The sequence below is a fragment of the Oreochromis aureus genome, linkage group 3, assembly GCF_013358895.1.
Source record: "Oreochromis aureus strain Israel breed Guangdong linkage group 3, ZZ_aureus, whole genome shotgun sequence".
Taxonomy (NCBI): domain Eukaryota; kingdom Metazoa; phylum Chordata; class Actinopteri; order Cichliformes; family Cichlidae; genus Oreochromis; species Oreochromis aureus.
In genome coordinates this window covers 16,131,572-16,147,911 of record NC_052944.1, presented here as the reverse complement: position 1 = coordinate 16,147,911, position 16,340 = coordinate 16,131,572, and the positions used below count along the sequence as shown (strand labels likewise).

Genomic DNA, 16,340 nt, shown 5'->3' with positions numbered 1-16,340 from the left:
CTTAGAGCTCTGTTAGGAAAACGTTTAAGACTCATTTCTGAAATATCAATATTTGCATAATACATTAAAAGTAACACAGGGATTTACTGGTACCGTTTGCAGGGCGGAGCAGAAAGACCCAGAGATTCTTTTGTAAAATATCACTTGGTGATGCACAGCTCTGTAGGTTTGTTGTGCTTCAAGAAAAGACGTAAACAAGCACATATCCTTACTTGTATGAATAATCACATGTGCTTTGTTCTTTTAAACACGGGTCATGCACCAGCCAACCACCTGTCAGCAGCTGCAAGGTGTTGGAGACCGCCTGCTGATTGATTTGGCACTAGTGCACAGTTCAGACACTCAACCAGACATTCAATAACAGTGCACATTGCTAAGTAAATGAAAGAGGAGCAGTTAACATCAAACAAAGAAAATTACATTACGGGGAAGGGCAATCTGAGAAGAAGCTGCCAACTTAGTCTAACTTTTCTGGGCATACCGCACAGGTGGCAGATATATGTACCAGTACTTACTGTTTTGTCTACCAGTCTTTGTTAACTAACATAAATACACTTCTAAAAAGCTAGATCATTAGACAATGACCAGCGGTTTTAAGACTGGCTTTTCTGCAGCCATGTTGGACTTTTTGCCTGCAAGTGGTCGATAAATGGAAAAGAAAAGAATAAAAGATGGAGACATGTCTCTAAAGATTAAGGGAAACGGTATCCATCATTTACTGAGGACAAAAAGTTAGTGGCACAATGTCAAAGTAGAGTTTTGACTGAAGGATAAACTTGCATTCCTTTGTATATTTACGATCAATGGTTTAATCTGACGATCCCAACATGCTAATCTGTCATTAAAAAAATATTACATTTAATTGCAGTTACAATTACAGTTTAACTTGGATGGCCCAATGGCCAAATGAATATTGGCTCCAGGTGGCTGTAGCATCAAAAACTCAAGTTTGCTAAAAAAAGGAAAAGTCCGCAGCTACTGTTATGGCTCTCATGTTCACAGCTGTCCGCGCCTAGTTGGCAGAGATCAGCATGTTAAACAGCTTGTACAAAACCTCTTCAGATGGTTTAATTCAAATAATTTACAAAGGCTGCAACAAGTTTTATTTAATTAATTAACTGGAATCATTGAAAATTTACAGGTGTAGCAAAGGTCAATGTAAAAAGTAAGTGTTGCATATTTTAATTGAATACCTGGTGCTGAAATCCAGTCTGTCTTGTAGTGTTCTATTATACACATAACTACAATCTGACCCTGACACAATGACTTTACTGAGAGTGAATGGATGAATAAAATCACGTTCAGGGTAATTGTACTGCTTTAACTAGGCGGGCAACCTTCCTGCCAAGACTGAATCAATGACTACCTCATTAAACATAAGCCATGTGCCTGCTTTGAAGGCTCCTGAAAACCTAAGAGCAGGTGTGAACTCTGTGCCGTTCCATGAAATTGCTTCTTTAACACCTTTAGACTTATTTGTAATCCTTAAAAAAAGTCTGCATTTCAATTAAAAGTTTTTCACAAGCAAAAATCCCGATATTGCTAAGAGATATTTGACAGCACAACAGAAGCTCCCAAAAGACTTCTGCATTAGACCAAATGTTGTGGACTTTGGAGTGAGCCAAAGCAAGAACAGGTGCGTGGCTATTTGGGGTTTTTATAGTGCAGATGTAGTTAAGAGCATGCGTGAAAGGAAATTAAACAAAGGTAGATGGGAAACTAATTTCAAGGAGGTGGGAGATGATGCCTGAGATAAACAGTTATTCTGCATGTGTTCAACTCATCAATCATCCGGATTCATTTGGGGATGTGAGAGAAAAAGGGGAATCAGCTGCTAGTGTGAGTGTTGATCCTCGAATTCCAATAGCAGGTGTTGGGGACCGATCTGGTTCACTTGATTGTATCCTGGGTTTTGTGGCATACATGACTTACACGCATGTGTCCCCACACGGAAATGAGCATGTTGTACATATGTGCAGCTGTCACAAATAGGGATCGCTAGAGAGATGCCAGTGCTCAACTTAGGGTACCAATGCAGAAGTATTCAGCTCATGGTTTTTTTCCATTGATCTCTCCCATTATCACCTACATTCCCTTATGAGATCTGTTTCTGAGGCCAGATTTGCACAAAGTCATACTTTCAATTGACAGCATTTAAAGACATAGAAGGTTTAATACACGCCATGTCTCCGGTTAGTCTTTCCGGTTAGCTCGGTGCTAGTAACAAGAACCTGATTAGAACATTCCAGTATTACAGTCATGTTCTCAGTGCTAAGCTAGACACCATCAGTAAACCCATTTACATGTTCTTAAAACTCTAGTATTACACTTCACTAAATCAGATGCACAAAGCAGCTGCCTCGCTGCAAAATTTGCCATGAGCCATATAGCCGGGGAGCTGAAGACTCTGGGGTTTGAATGTCCGGGTTCAGCAAACAAAAGAAGTATTGATTACGCCACGCCGGGTTGTTTCTCCCTGAAGGTTGCTAATAGCTCCCACATTGTAAACATTTCACCGCAAGCCTTTATTCGAGGAAATGTTTCCCAGAAGAAGAGGAAGCCATTGGCACCCATCAATCCCACGGTACAAGAGTGTGTCTTGGCCTGACGTTGCTGGTAACTTGTCAGCGGTAAGAAGAGAAGATGCAAGGCGGAAAATGCTGGACTGCTGAGAAGGAAGAGAGTCTGTGTCCCTGCAGCTACGAGGCGCAGTGCAGAACGTGGTTCCACAAGATTTACAAAATGCGTCGTAAGCCAAGATCTGTACCACATGCGCAAAAGAAAAATATGCTCAAACAAGGCAAACGTTTTATTTTGGTTTTGGGCAAAAAACTAAATGACACTTCATCTTCTATGCAACCAGTGACACTTATGACTCTTGGCATTTCTTGACAGAGACATTTCATACAAGTTTGCTTACTTAAGAGCCATTTGGGGAAATTACATATTGCGCGCACCAGCACGAACAATTGAAAATGTATATGTCAAGTTTATTTGACGCAGTTTTAAAGGTACAAATTTGACACTGGTGTTTATTGAAATGACCTGGTGTGCAGAGTTGACCGGGGTTGTTTTCAGGATTTTAAAGTCAGCTGGAGACTAATCCCACTCACACTGCCACCTCACCAGTACTCCAAGAATTGTAAGGGTTGCATTGCAGAACATGCATTTCATTCCCTGCACCCACTGTAGCCAACTTCTTCCAGCCGTAAATGCCTCAAAAATCGCTTTCTGTTCTTTGTTACGAAACTGAAAGCTCTAAACTTTGTGTGCAAAGTTTCTCAAGTGTGTATCATAATGCAGATACTGCAAATAGTATTGTTAGGATTTCTTTCAGCACCATCTCAATGGGATTTAAGCATCACAACAGATGGCCAGAAATCTCATGGCCTCCACCCCCTCTTACTATTTTAGTCTCAAGTGTTGTTCTGCTGCCTGCCTCGCAGTTCTGATGAGAGCTCTCTCAGGTCAGAGGCCTTGTTCACTCTAAGGGCACCAGACCATAAACAAGCGAGCCGCCATTACCCCATCTTCGCCTTCTGTTTGTCAGTTTTGACGTCAGAGCATGGTATCTGTGGCATCTCCAAAGAGCCTTGAGAGTCTGGAAAGGTGGCGATTGATAGATGAGCTCGGGGAGTCATCAAACATCCCTCAGCCGTCTGTCTCTGAGCCTTGTCTGTGCCAGACAGCAGAGTCTGTCTGTCTGCCTGCCCACCCGACCGCGTGCACGTCCTGGCTTTGGCAAAGCTTGTCAGCACTGAGTAGCTGACGCGATGGCGAGGTGTTGTGTGCAAGTGTGTGATGACCTAAGGTCAGTCCCACCTGGACCTAAGCCATCAGACACTGTTGAATGCAGCCTGCTGAATATCAGACAGCTGCATCAATTTAAAAAAACTGCACTGACTGGAACACAATATTTACTGCATTTGGGTTAAAAATGCTTGAGCATCAGCATTTTGGGCATATTAGGGCACATCTTCCATAGTAGTAATAATAATAGTACTAATAGCACAATAATAGCACTTGTTCCTGTGCCCGAATCTACAATAGCTGCCAAAATTGCCAGGCCAGTTAAACAAACCTGGGTATTAATCACTCCAGGCTGTTTCAGGTTGGTGAAAGAAAAATATCCCAGCAGGATTCTTGCAGCCAGTGGTGTAGAACCTTAAAGGATATGGAGCTTAGGGTCTTGGCTCTAGGGCAGCAGAAAAAAGAAAAGAAAACATTACATAAAATCATTTGAAAAACCCCTCAAAAACACAGAACATGATCCAGCAAGATTTGGGCAGGAGCCAGTTTAGCCTGTGCAAAAGTGAGGTGGCACACAAGTCCTAATTGAGACTGTCAGTCTCTGCCAGAGCCACTTTGATGTGGACCACTGCACAGCTGCGAGCGGACTGTCAAAATGTTCTAAGCAAGCACAGGAGTGACTGTTTAAGACGGAGATGGGTTTCTGCAGGATAAGGCGAAGATGAATTTTCCCAAGCTTTTTTATATACACCGCACAATCTGCAGCCTCACAGGGAAACAATTTAAAACAAAAAAAAGACTCATTCATTGAAGCAGGGCAGCGATTCAGCTGCATAGTGAGGTGTGTTTTGACACAAATAAGTGATGAGTCGGTGTGCGTTTTTACAGCATGTAACAGTGGTGATAAAATAGCCAGGACAGCAGTGCCAATGAATGAGCCACGGCATGCCGCAGCATGGGTAATACGGCGCACAATATGGTAGCCACATCCTATTGACACCCCTCAAGGGTAAACACAGACGCAGAACAGAAAGAACACACAAGCCAGCCTCTCAGCTTCCCCCTCTCTCTGTCATCTGTTTTCTGTTTCGCTGGCGCTCTCTCGGCTAAGCAGCAGCAGCCGGGACAGGCCCTGCGGCACAGCTCCAACGCCCTCACCTTCTCTAATCCCCACCCGCCCCCAGCACAGACACCCCGGAGGTGAAACAGACACGCACCTGTCAGCGAGGATTCGTTTAATCTCATCGATATATTATAAAAGACCCCCCTGACACCCACGCTCGAGTCTGTTCACAAAGAGCAGAGAAAATGCTGCCTGCTTGCTCGCGCACTGAATGTGGGGATGTTTCTGTATGACACCGCAGAAATAATAATAACTCATTTAATGTAATGTGAGAAATAGTAAAAATGTAACATATGGAAATGTCCCTCCCCCCAACCACCTAGCATGAGATAGGAAACAGTTTTTTTCGGGTATTTTGTTCCTCAATAAATGTCTTTGAAATGAACATGAGTATACACGCGAGCATGCAGACAACCTTTGCCACATAACACACATTAATGGGTCAACGTTAATCAACTCATCAGCACTTAGGCTTTTGATAGCTTAGCTGACATTGATCCCAACCACCAAATATTTTAAAGAAAGAGTGTTAATCCCCCATTTTGGCAGCCATACAGGATATATAGTTCATTAGCTTGTCTGTCTACATAAGAGGATTTTTCTGCTCTTGATTAAATATTAGCTGATTAGTAACATCTTAAAACAAATATAAAGTACCTATGAAGTAATGCTGATAAACCACAGCTGAAAAAACACATGTTACCTATAACACTGATTCAGAAAGTGAGGATTTAATACATAAACACAAGCTATCAATTTGAAGGGTGGGACTATAGCCTGCCAGAGCTAGCTCACGTGAACAAAGTTTATGACACCTTAGCGACACATTACTTAGCGACAATTACCTTAGCAACACATTACTTAGCGACAATTACCTTAGCGACACATTAAATGTCTAATAATGCTAGCTAAGCTAAGTAAAACTACAGATTAAACAAGGAGTAGAGCAGTCACATGGGAAAGTAACTTTACTTGGGCTGAAAACTTGTTATGTGGCTCTAAGTGCAATTAATATGTAAATGTTTAGCTTTAAGAGCTAGCAGCTAATAGTGGCGGTGCAATGTCCTCCAGTCACTGTGATAAACCAACTCTTTTTTCACCTTACTCACCAGAACGGCGCCCTCTCTTATTATATATGAAGAGCAGATTTGTCCTTTTCTGCGTGAGATAGCAAATACTTGGACAGTGTGGACAGAGTCCCGTTGTAAGATAACTAACTAGCTAGTTAGCGAATGGGTCTCAAGATGCTGAGGGAGACTGTGGGAAAATGCAAGCAGCTGGAGAGATGAGGATAGGACTAATTTAAATGAATTGCAGAGGTGAAACTACACTTAAGCCATTTTATTGTATAAGGGGATTATTTGGATTAGATTTTTTTTTTTTGATGAGCAGAAATCTGTTTTTAAGGAGAACTAGTTTAAATCCAGGTTTAAGCAAAGAACATATGAAGTTAATTACAAGATAACAAGAAATAAAGTGTAGTAATTCAATGCCTTCAAGCTTAAGCTACTGAAGTAGTCCCATTAAAAGAAGTATACCTGTTACAACACTTCCAGCTTGTTTATATAAAATAAAAATCTGCGAAGCACAGCTGGAGGCCTCATAACCATCAGCCATTCCTTAAAGGCAGTTCTCTGGCTTGCTATTATTTCTAAGTGTCATTTCTTTCCTGAACAGAGCCTCTGTTGTTTTCAGTGACATGCGTGGTGTGCCACATTCACTTAATGAAGCATGCTGACTTCCTTACTCCCCATCGTGCCTGCACGGCCTCTCGGAAGACTGTGGAGTGTGAGGAGGAAGGAAGGAGGCTATAAAAGGACACTAAAAGGACTGCAACACAGGAGTGTTGGGCTGGCAGTGCCCTGCTTGGCTTGTTTACCACAAGCTCCTGCTAATGTAGAACCTTAAAGCTCAAGTGTGGCTGATTTGTGTCTCAGGAAAGAAGGTGTGTAAAAGCTAATGCTGTACACAGCCCTTATTCTGGACTGTATAAAGTGTCACCAAATGTTGCCCAGAACTTGTCTGTTTGTAATGCCATGCGGTCTTATTCACAACTGTAAAATTGAGCAATGGCTTTTCAGAGCCTGTTTGCATTAGGAATCTGTGCACAGCTGCATTTTCCAACATCAACAACAATATGCTTTGGTAATAGTGTCTGTTTGCTATACTGGAAGCCTATTACTAAGCAATCTGTCTCCTTTAGTACATTTACAGATTTCCCCCCACTGCAAAGGATGAGCAACCTTGAAATTCCTTGTGATGGTCTGTGATAAAGTCAAGGCACTGTCTTGTTTTAAACCCCCCTGAGAGGAGGGTTTCAATGAGCAGACAGGAGCCAGAGCAGTGGCCCACATGAGAGAGTCTGTGATGGAAACCCCTCTGTACACACTGCAAATCAAAGCAAAGCCATGTAAGTGTTTTTCCACACACTTTCAAGAGACAGGGAGGAATGGACCAATACACTACTGCAGTCTGGTCTCCTGTGAATGCCTTGGTGTGAATGGCTTGAAATGTGCACCCAAAATAGTAAAAAAACACCCAGCAGGTCAAGGAAAGACGTGCTACAAAGAGAAAATCACTGACCTGATGCTGAGTGTCACATAAGGCAAAAGCACAAACAGTGTAAGAAAATCAGGTTGGAAAAAATCTGGTAGTTAGACTATTTGAGCAATTTTGTATAAAAGACAAAACCTGGAATGTACCTACAACAGACTCCACAGCAAAAACAGTGTGCACACAAACTACGATTGGTACGGCAAGTTCGCAAGATTTGCCTGTTTAGAAAAGCATATGTTAGAACTTGACCACATATTCTTCCAGTAATGCTTAAGAGCTGTTTGCTATATTAGATATGACGCAAGCACTGGTTGTGAGGGGGAAAATATGTATTCCCCAACTGGTTGGTAAGTGGTTCCCAGAACTTCCAGCAACCACTCATTAACCAGCTAGGAAAATCACGTTTCCCCTGACGATCACTGGTTGCCAGATGGTTGCAGACTAGCCTCTAGGCCTGTGTGACTGGGACCATATTCACTAGATCCGGTCCAAAATGGTGACCAAGTTAACGTCTCGTTAGCTATTAGCAAAGCTTCAAAAGCAGATTATAATTTGATTATAAATACATACTTTTTGTATATTAATGTAAATTTATTGTCTTTGATTATATTGATTATAAACCAGTAGATGGCATAGGTGCTAGCATTCTACCAAGATGGCATGCTAGCTTGCATACAGTGCGCTAAAACAGGGGAGCTACTAGCGTGACTGAATAGTTCACACGATATATGTTGCTGAAGATATGGTACCTAAAGTTTTCTTCCTTAGGTAATTACAGTAGAGTCCATATAAGTTGCACCTTCAGATCTTAGCACCTAACGTGATGAGAATGTTACAGTTTTATCCAAAAGTATTTTATTAATTAATTTTATTACTTTTAGCTGCATGGGTCATTTTTAAAGTTAAAAAAGTATTTCTTATCCAAATACATCATATATTTGTTACAAAAATCACATTTTACCACATTGTAAAGTTAGCTAAAATAGCTTGCAGTCTTATGTTCATATCGCCATTTAACACTGAGCAACATGTGCAATAATGGAGTCGTATTTCTGATCTTGTTCAAAGTCTACATTTACATATTACTACATGCAATCGTATAAAAGTATTATAAATAGATTTAGATCAATGCAAAAACAAAGTGCACAATTAATATCGCAAAAACTGTTCTAACAACAGAGAATTCATGCTGATTTCATAAACAATTCCACGTATTTAACACCAGTTGATCTGCTGGAGATGTTACATCTCCTGAATTCATGGACAAGCTTTCTTCTGTACAGCCTGGTTTTTGATACCAAAAACAGGCCCGTCTTTGATACCGACTGCAAATATTGACTCCTCCAGGATGGTTTCGCTGCGGCCTAGGGTTGAAGGGGCTTAGACCTCCCCTGCTCTCGGGACTGCTCCCCACACCTGCTGTGGTCGACAACCTTATTTACACCAGCACCCGTTGGAAATGTCAGTATGGGGTGCAGGAAAGCCAGAGATGTACAGGACTCAGGTACACATATAAACAGTGCATACGTATGCAAACCAGCACACACTCTTCTCTGTTTCATCTCCAGCCTGGGATTTTTGGGCGTCTGACAGGGGCTGCTTTCTTGGTGAAAAGTAGGAGTCAAGCCAAAAGGTCTGTCTAACGCAAGCTTGAATTTTTGCACGCACATCTACACACATACACGCAACGACCAAGCTACAAGACCTAACCGACATATTCAATATTTGTAGACATCAATAATGGGCAAAACCTGACCTGCTCCATCTGAGCGGCATGTTTAGAGTTTCAGAGGCCTCTGAAGAATTTGGCGAGCGCAGGTAAAATCCCAGCTACCCGTAACGAAACTGTGTCACCAGAGAGTCCACACCGAGCGTAACAAGTCACACCGGTGCCCTGCTGTACTCAGGACAGAGGCTAAGGCAAAAGTCCTCAGGGTGAAACCATTTCAGGACATGGACATTTGGTCACAGCAGATAGAACAGTATACCATTTACCATCATCAAAGCATGCTAAACAGAGAAGGCACAGTTAACTCTCAGAGGGCCTGCTATTTTCATGAACCATTTAATGTGGCCTCCAAAGACATTTCTATAATTTATCATTCTGAAGCGTCACAGAAAACCCTTTTTGGAGAGCGCATGCTAAAAACCCCAGTTTGCTTCCCGTTATTTCCCTCCAAGTCTGAGGCAAAAAGCCAAATAAATCTTTTTTTTTTATTTGAGGCCTGTTTGAGGAGGAATTTGGGGACCTGAACCTTCTCAGGGGGAAATCCATATCAGCAGCACGCACACACAGGCTGCTCTGGTTTAAACAAAGTGTATTTTTTCCCCTCACCAGTTCTGCTTTTCTCATTGCTGCTTATTTCGGTCACTTTTATTCATTTATTTATTTATTTTTTGCCTCACCCAGTCGATAAATCCATTCAGTAGACCCTAAAAAGCTTGCGTCCCTATGCTCCTCTCGCTGAAGCTGCAGAGAGCCTTTGAGAGGAAGAAAGAGGCAACTGGACAAAGCAGACAAGGGGGAACACTGGTGGAAAGGAAGGAATAAATGTCCCTTGTGAGTCAAAGATTGCTTGTAAAAAGACAGCTTAGCTCCTGGCCCGGAAACCACGTAGCTAAACATGTCTTTTATGTAGCAAAGGGATTGCTGAGCAGATAACCCCCGTCAAGTATCGAATCTTTCTGTGCCGCCATTGCAAGCGTGGTGAGATCTCGTTCGGAGAAAGGAAGGGGGGGGAAATCTGGCAGCGTGAATGCAGACAGCAGCACAAAGAGTTGACTGAACAATTATTAGGTCTCACCAGGCTTGACTGGTTTGTGTGCACATGGGAAATTCTTTAGCACATGGCAATTAAACACGGGCGGGCTGGGAAGGGCCTTCAACATGACCCAATTTTGACATCAAGCGGTGGCAAGCAGAGCCGTGATGATGTTTTGGTGACTTTTGCGTAACTTGTTTTACAAGCTATTTGCCTCTGCCATGGGAAAACTCGAAACGACACAACAAGTGTTCGCCGCAGACGCACACAGCCGAGCACTTTTTCCCCCTCAGCTTTGTTTTATGGGTACTTTAGTGGTTGACTGTGGAAAAACCACACGTTGTAATGCAAAGGCGTTTATGTTATAGATACGCACAGGTACGCGCTGTGTATTGTTACGCGTGAGTTTTTATTTGTTCCTAAAGTTTTCTGAGAGTTAGAGAGTTAACGCAGTCCAAATATTTGACACTTTTCTTTTTCGCACAAACTCCAGACATCCTTTTCCTCTTTAGAGGCACTTTATTAGTCTCCACCCTCCAGAAATCTAAGCTAAAAGTAATAATACACTCATTGTATTTATTAGATTTAAATTTATTTCAGTCCATGTGACACATCTCAAAGTCTGCCATCAGATATGGTGAGGTATTAGCAACCTTAGTGCGAATGAGAACTTGTTTCCTCACTCCTCTCCTTGTTGACTTTGGCCAACACATGCTAATCTGAGAACAGGGCAGAGGGGAGTAGTCTACCTGGGGTAGAGTGTCAGAAACCTATCGGGAGAACGATATAGCACGAGAGAGAGGTATAGAAGTTCTCACACCGGCCTTTGCACTTGCAAGATGTTGTTTTTCACCCTGAGCATCTCAGTCAGCTTCCAAGCTTGCATGTGCCCACAAATAATGTTACTTGCTATATAAAATGACTGAATGTGCACAGCCTGTGCAGAGATCGCATTTATTCAGCAGAGCCTGCCACCATAACATCACAGCCAGAGCCGCGGGGCAAATTTGCAACCTAAAACGATGCCATATGGCCTCTGTCAGCACTGTACTCTGCTTCACGTGACACCTCTCAGAGGTACTGCAGCTTCATATCCAACTCACTGATTTTGGTCTTGCTTTGCCACCGCTCATAGAAATGCAATCCGTATAGAGTGTTAAGGGTGGTGAAGAGTTTTCATCCAACTTTGTATATTCCTTCTATTAGGAAGTCTCAGAGGACTTTGCTGAATAGACAATATGATACTCTCCTTTTACCTTTACCTGTAATATCCACCTCAGCGGAGAATTGCTATATTAAATATTAAATAATAAAGAATTTTCAGTGATTTCTTTTAATTCAGCAGCACGGTCTCAAACTGCAACTGGATCCGGAGCTGGCAAAATGTAGATTTATGGGTTTGACATTCACAAGAGTACAGCGGCTCCTGTGGGACTCAGTGTTTCTTTGGTTTAAATCTTGAGTTCCACTGAGTTATGTCGTGTTATTCCCTGTTCTCACTCAGATGAAACCTACACCCTCATATTACTGAGCCCTGACATTTGGGGTAATGCAGATGCTTTGCCAGCTCCTGCCAACTGACCTCCACCTCAAAAAAAGAAGTACCTCCCAGTTCATAGGTGGGATAGCCAACAGCGCATGACTAACTGCTTTAAGAAAACAAGTATATGATCAAGTCTATGTTACACTGGGGATCCGCGAAACCCACACATGTGAAAGACTTTCCCTCTCATTTGTTATGCTACATGAAAGTCCGTGGGAGCTGACAGCAAACGCATGCTGATGCCGAACGAGTCATTAGGGTGTCAGTATGTTTACGAAATGCTCCATATTGCTTAAATTCAGATTGCACGTGCATTTGGATAAGTCATCTTATCTCTGGTACCAAATCCCACGGCACAACAGACTAGCGTTACGCTCCATTTAATCAGCCGAAACGAGCTTCCTGCTAATTCCTGTTTCTTCTCCGTTATTTATTTTTTTATTTATCCCCCCCACCACGACCACCACCATAGCTATTAAAATGTTTCACAGTAGCAGCGCAGGTGGGAAGCATGCTGGGAAGGTAATTTGTTTGAAGTTCAAGGGCAAAGAGGTGATGGGTCCTTACACATCTTTTACCATTTATAACAGAGAGACACTATCTCTACCTGAAGCACCTCAGATCAGTCAGGCTGACACCTGGTAAATCTGCTGTGAAGGGAAAGTCTTCAAAGGGCGTTATGTTTTTTTTGTTCAGACTCACAATGGAGATAACCTTGACAACACACTGCTAACTGAATTATGACCATAAAGTGGATATATATGATTTTTTTAATATATAAAAAGGCCTCGTCAACCATCACTGTGACTGAATCTTACTCCGCTCAAGCTTCAAAGCTATAAACATGGCATTTATGAAACGGCGCTCAAACAGCGGGGAAGCAGCGGGAACACTCAGAGGTGCACTTACGAAATAGTAAATATTTACAATTCAGAGAAAAGGAGGAAAAATGACATCAATTAAACAACTGCAAATCTGTAACAGAAGCATAAGATTGAACTTTGAGTAAACGTTGACGCAAAGCGGAACATTTAAATATGATATTCTGCAGGAGTGCACTTCTCGACAGTTTCATGCCATGAATATGCATTCAAGTTTTAGAATATGTTGAAGTTATACAGTGGACTCTGTGCCTGAATCGCCATGCAACTGCCACGGCAGGCGGTAAGCGATCAGTACTTCAAGTTCAAGCCAACATGCAGACACAGTCAAGTCTTGGTGAAGAGTTAATTTTGGGTTGCTGCACCGGTACGAGAAACTCATGAGAACTGGAGATGCTTCAGATAGCAGCAGGGCTCATGGGAAGTGGCTCATTAACCTGGATCCCGACAAAGCTCGGCATGACGTCACTGATAGAGTCTGAAAAGCTGGATTTGATTTAAAGCCTTACACCTGAGGCATCGCTGTAAGTACCCAATATGTTGCTATCTTCTTGAAGCAAATTCTTCATTTTAAAAAAAGTGCACGCGGGCACACTTTAGATGACACTCATAGAACAACAAGTAACCTAGTTAATATCACAAATGCGGTAATGTCTATAATAATAAAACCGGCATTAATACATGCAAACATGTAAGCATTAGAAAACAGTTAAAGTGCAACTTGACAGGCTTTTTGTAAAAACGCATCAACTTGATGTTACATTGGGCACAAATGAACTTTATGCTTTCATGTTTACAAGTGAAACGTATAAAATATGCACGAGGTATTCTGCTTTACAATCTCATAACATTTCCACTCAGTGGGGCGGATTCATTAAAACCTAACAAACACAACTGTACGAATGCACTCAAACTACCCATCAACCTCAGAGTGAGCAGCATGAAGCCAGATGAATGGCATATTCAGCTGAGATAATCATCAACAGTGTGCACCAGAGCAAAGAGAGTGCTACTCTTACCTTTAAATTGGTGGACAGATTTAAAAACATTATGACTTTTATACATGTACACTGTAACACATATGTTTAAAGGCACCATTATGCAGTTGTTTGCCTCGTGACACCTGTCCTTATTACAGGAAGCCAATAACAGAGCCCCAGTGGCCTAATGGATAAGGCACTGGCCTCCTAAGCCAGGGATTGTGGGTTCGAGTCCCATCTGGGGTGAAGATTTTTTTGGAAAAAAGGGTGATTCAGTCCTTTATTACTCACATCCCCTCACCATTTAAAACTGGTTGAAATTAATCGCAATCTTCTAAAACATATGGTCATCAACAGTATTCAGATAGACTGTGATGTTTGGATGATGCTCAGCAATACCCTGAACTGTTGCTACAAGTCAGCATGGACTCATGTTTTTATGTTGTTCAAGCCAAATTCTGAGCCTCCCATTCAAATATTGCAACAGAAATTGAGCCTCATCAGAACAGGACACCAAGACAATCTTCTATTGTCAAATATGACAATAGAAGATTGTAAGTTTACGCAAAGTGTAGCCCAGGTTTGGACTGGGCTATACTCAACATGTCAAATCACGTCAAGATTTGAAAAGTTAAGAGATACTTTTTATTCTCCTTACTGCTAAGAATTCTTTAAGTTCCTGTTGCTTTTCTATCAACCCAAAGCAGTCTGGCTATTCTCTTCAGACTTGTAATGTCACTGAGAAGGGCTTTTTGTCCAGAGAACAACCACTCACTGGATACTTTCTCTTTTTGAGATCGTTCTCTGAAGTGAACCAAATCGCCTTTCTTGCCCCTTCTGATCCTCGGTTTTAACTCCAGTAGGTCATCTTGACCATGTCTCTTACTTACCAGAGACTGAAAAGAAAGTGCATTAACTGCTTTGTTTTGACATCCATGTTTCCTTTGTCTTGTCTTTCGTCCTGTCTCCTTCGCCTCACCCCCAAACATGGCAGATGGCCGCCCTTCCCTGAGCCTGGGTCAGTTGGTGGTTTCTTCCTGTTGAAAGGGACTTTTCCTCACCACTTTCGCCAAGTGCTTGCTCACAGGGCGTCGTCGGATTGTTGGGGACTTCTCTGTATTATTGTAGGCTCTTTACCTTACAGTATAAAGTACCTTGAGGTGACTGTTGTAGTGATTTGGTGGTTTCATTCATCACTACATTTGTATTTCCAAAATATAATGTAGTTTGATAGTAGCTATTTTCCATTATATATTGGTAAACCAGCTAGTAGAAGTACGAACCCACATTTCTTCTTTTGCATTACGTTTTGCAGCCCTTCACAATGTGTCAAAATACCTGCTCCTGCTGATTTTTGACTGGTTCAACAAATAAAATTATTTCATGAATGCATAACTCTGTCTTTACCCTTGTAAGCAATTCCTAATATTACACATAACCTGACCGTAAGTTTTCAAAGTAATAAAAAGCTTGCAAGGTTTTCAAAGTGGCTGACAGAAGAAAAGCAATTAGGTATGCAGATGGGCACTTATTATATTTATGTCTTCAACTTCTGAATTTAGTCCCTCCATTTAAGACTAGAAATGAGGCCTATTTTGAGGCCACCACGCAGCATTAATGCCGTTTATCAAGCTGTCAGAAATTACCATTTAACGAGGCGTCTAGCCTGCTTGAACTGTATCGTATGACCAGCCAATTAAATTAAAGTGCACAGGGTTGTCTGTCTACTGCTGGGTTTTCCAAGCCTTAACTGTGGCTTACACAGCTGTTTCTACCCTCTTCTTCATCAGATAGAAGGGGAGGGGCTCTCTCGAAGCAATACCGTCTGAGCTGCGACCAGACGACGAAGCGACTTTCTGCGTATCAATTCATCTTCGCTGACAGTGATGCAGTGCACGCATGTACGTTCACAGGTAGGCTAAATCTGGCAAGCTGCCACGTGGGGCACCGTACTGTTTGTTGTTATTTCACTGCATGTTCTAGATTAATTGCATGCTAAAGGGGGGCAAAAGTAATCATAAATATTGTGGAAAAATAGTATTACATAAGCTGTAATTAGAAAACCGCATTCCACACTGTTTTTAACATCACAGTTGACAGAGATTAAGAATGAATGGCCTCATTTCATTTTATTCCACGCTTTCTTCCTTTCTTAATTGAGAAAGGACACATAATAACATAGAAATATTTCCCAGCGCCAATCGCCAAGCTACCAAGGCTCTGTGGTGGCATGTTTCTGTGATACTGTTGTCTCCATATTTGTACTCCGAGGGGGTTATATCAGCATATTCTGCTGTCCAGTTGTGTTCACAGATGTGCAACAGCACATATGTGAGTGCAAAAGGGCTCGAATAATTGCTCAGTGTGTTTATTACCCTCCCTGATCTACAGCATGACTCATTTTTTACTTTACATTTATCAGAGAAGTAAGAGCCGCCAGACAGTACGCAAGTCCTCTGTTTACTGGTTGTCATCAAGGACGCCAAGAGGATTTGATGCGGGACATTATGATATCTTAAAATGAACCTAGAAGAAGAGGCAGTAAAAAGGAGGAACAAACAGGAGATTATCTTTCATTAAGAAACACCCAGAAAAGGTGTATCAGCCCAGTGGACGGGAAACACAACAGTCTGATCCGACCGACTGCTTGGCGTACCCCGTGGGGAGTCTGGGAGCATACATCATTTGGCCAGCCGCTGGGCAAACCCAGCTTGCCTCCATCACTTTTTCCACTTTGACAAATTG

At 42.0% G+C, this 16,340-nt stretch overlaps 1 protein-coding gene and 1 non-coding gene across 2 annotated transcripts in view; one reads left to right on the top strand and one right to left on the bottom strand.

Moving 5' to 3' along the window:
• The window catches only part of LOC116332912 (collagen alpha-1(XXV) chain), a 153,091-nt gene that overhangs the window by 127,750 nt on the left and 9,001 nt on the right, over positions 1-16,340 (bottom strand). The gene's annotated exons all lie outside the window — the stretch shown is intronic.
• Positions 13,769-13,841, top strand: trnar-ccu. Its single transcript has one exon. It is a non-coding gene; the product is annotated as a tRNA-Arg (tRNA).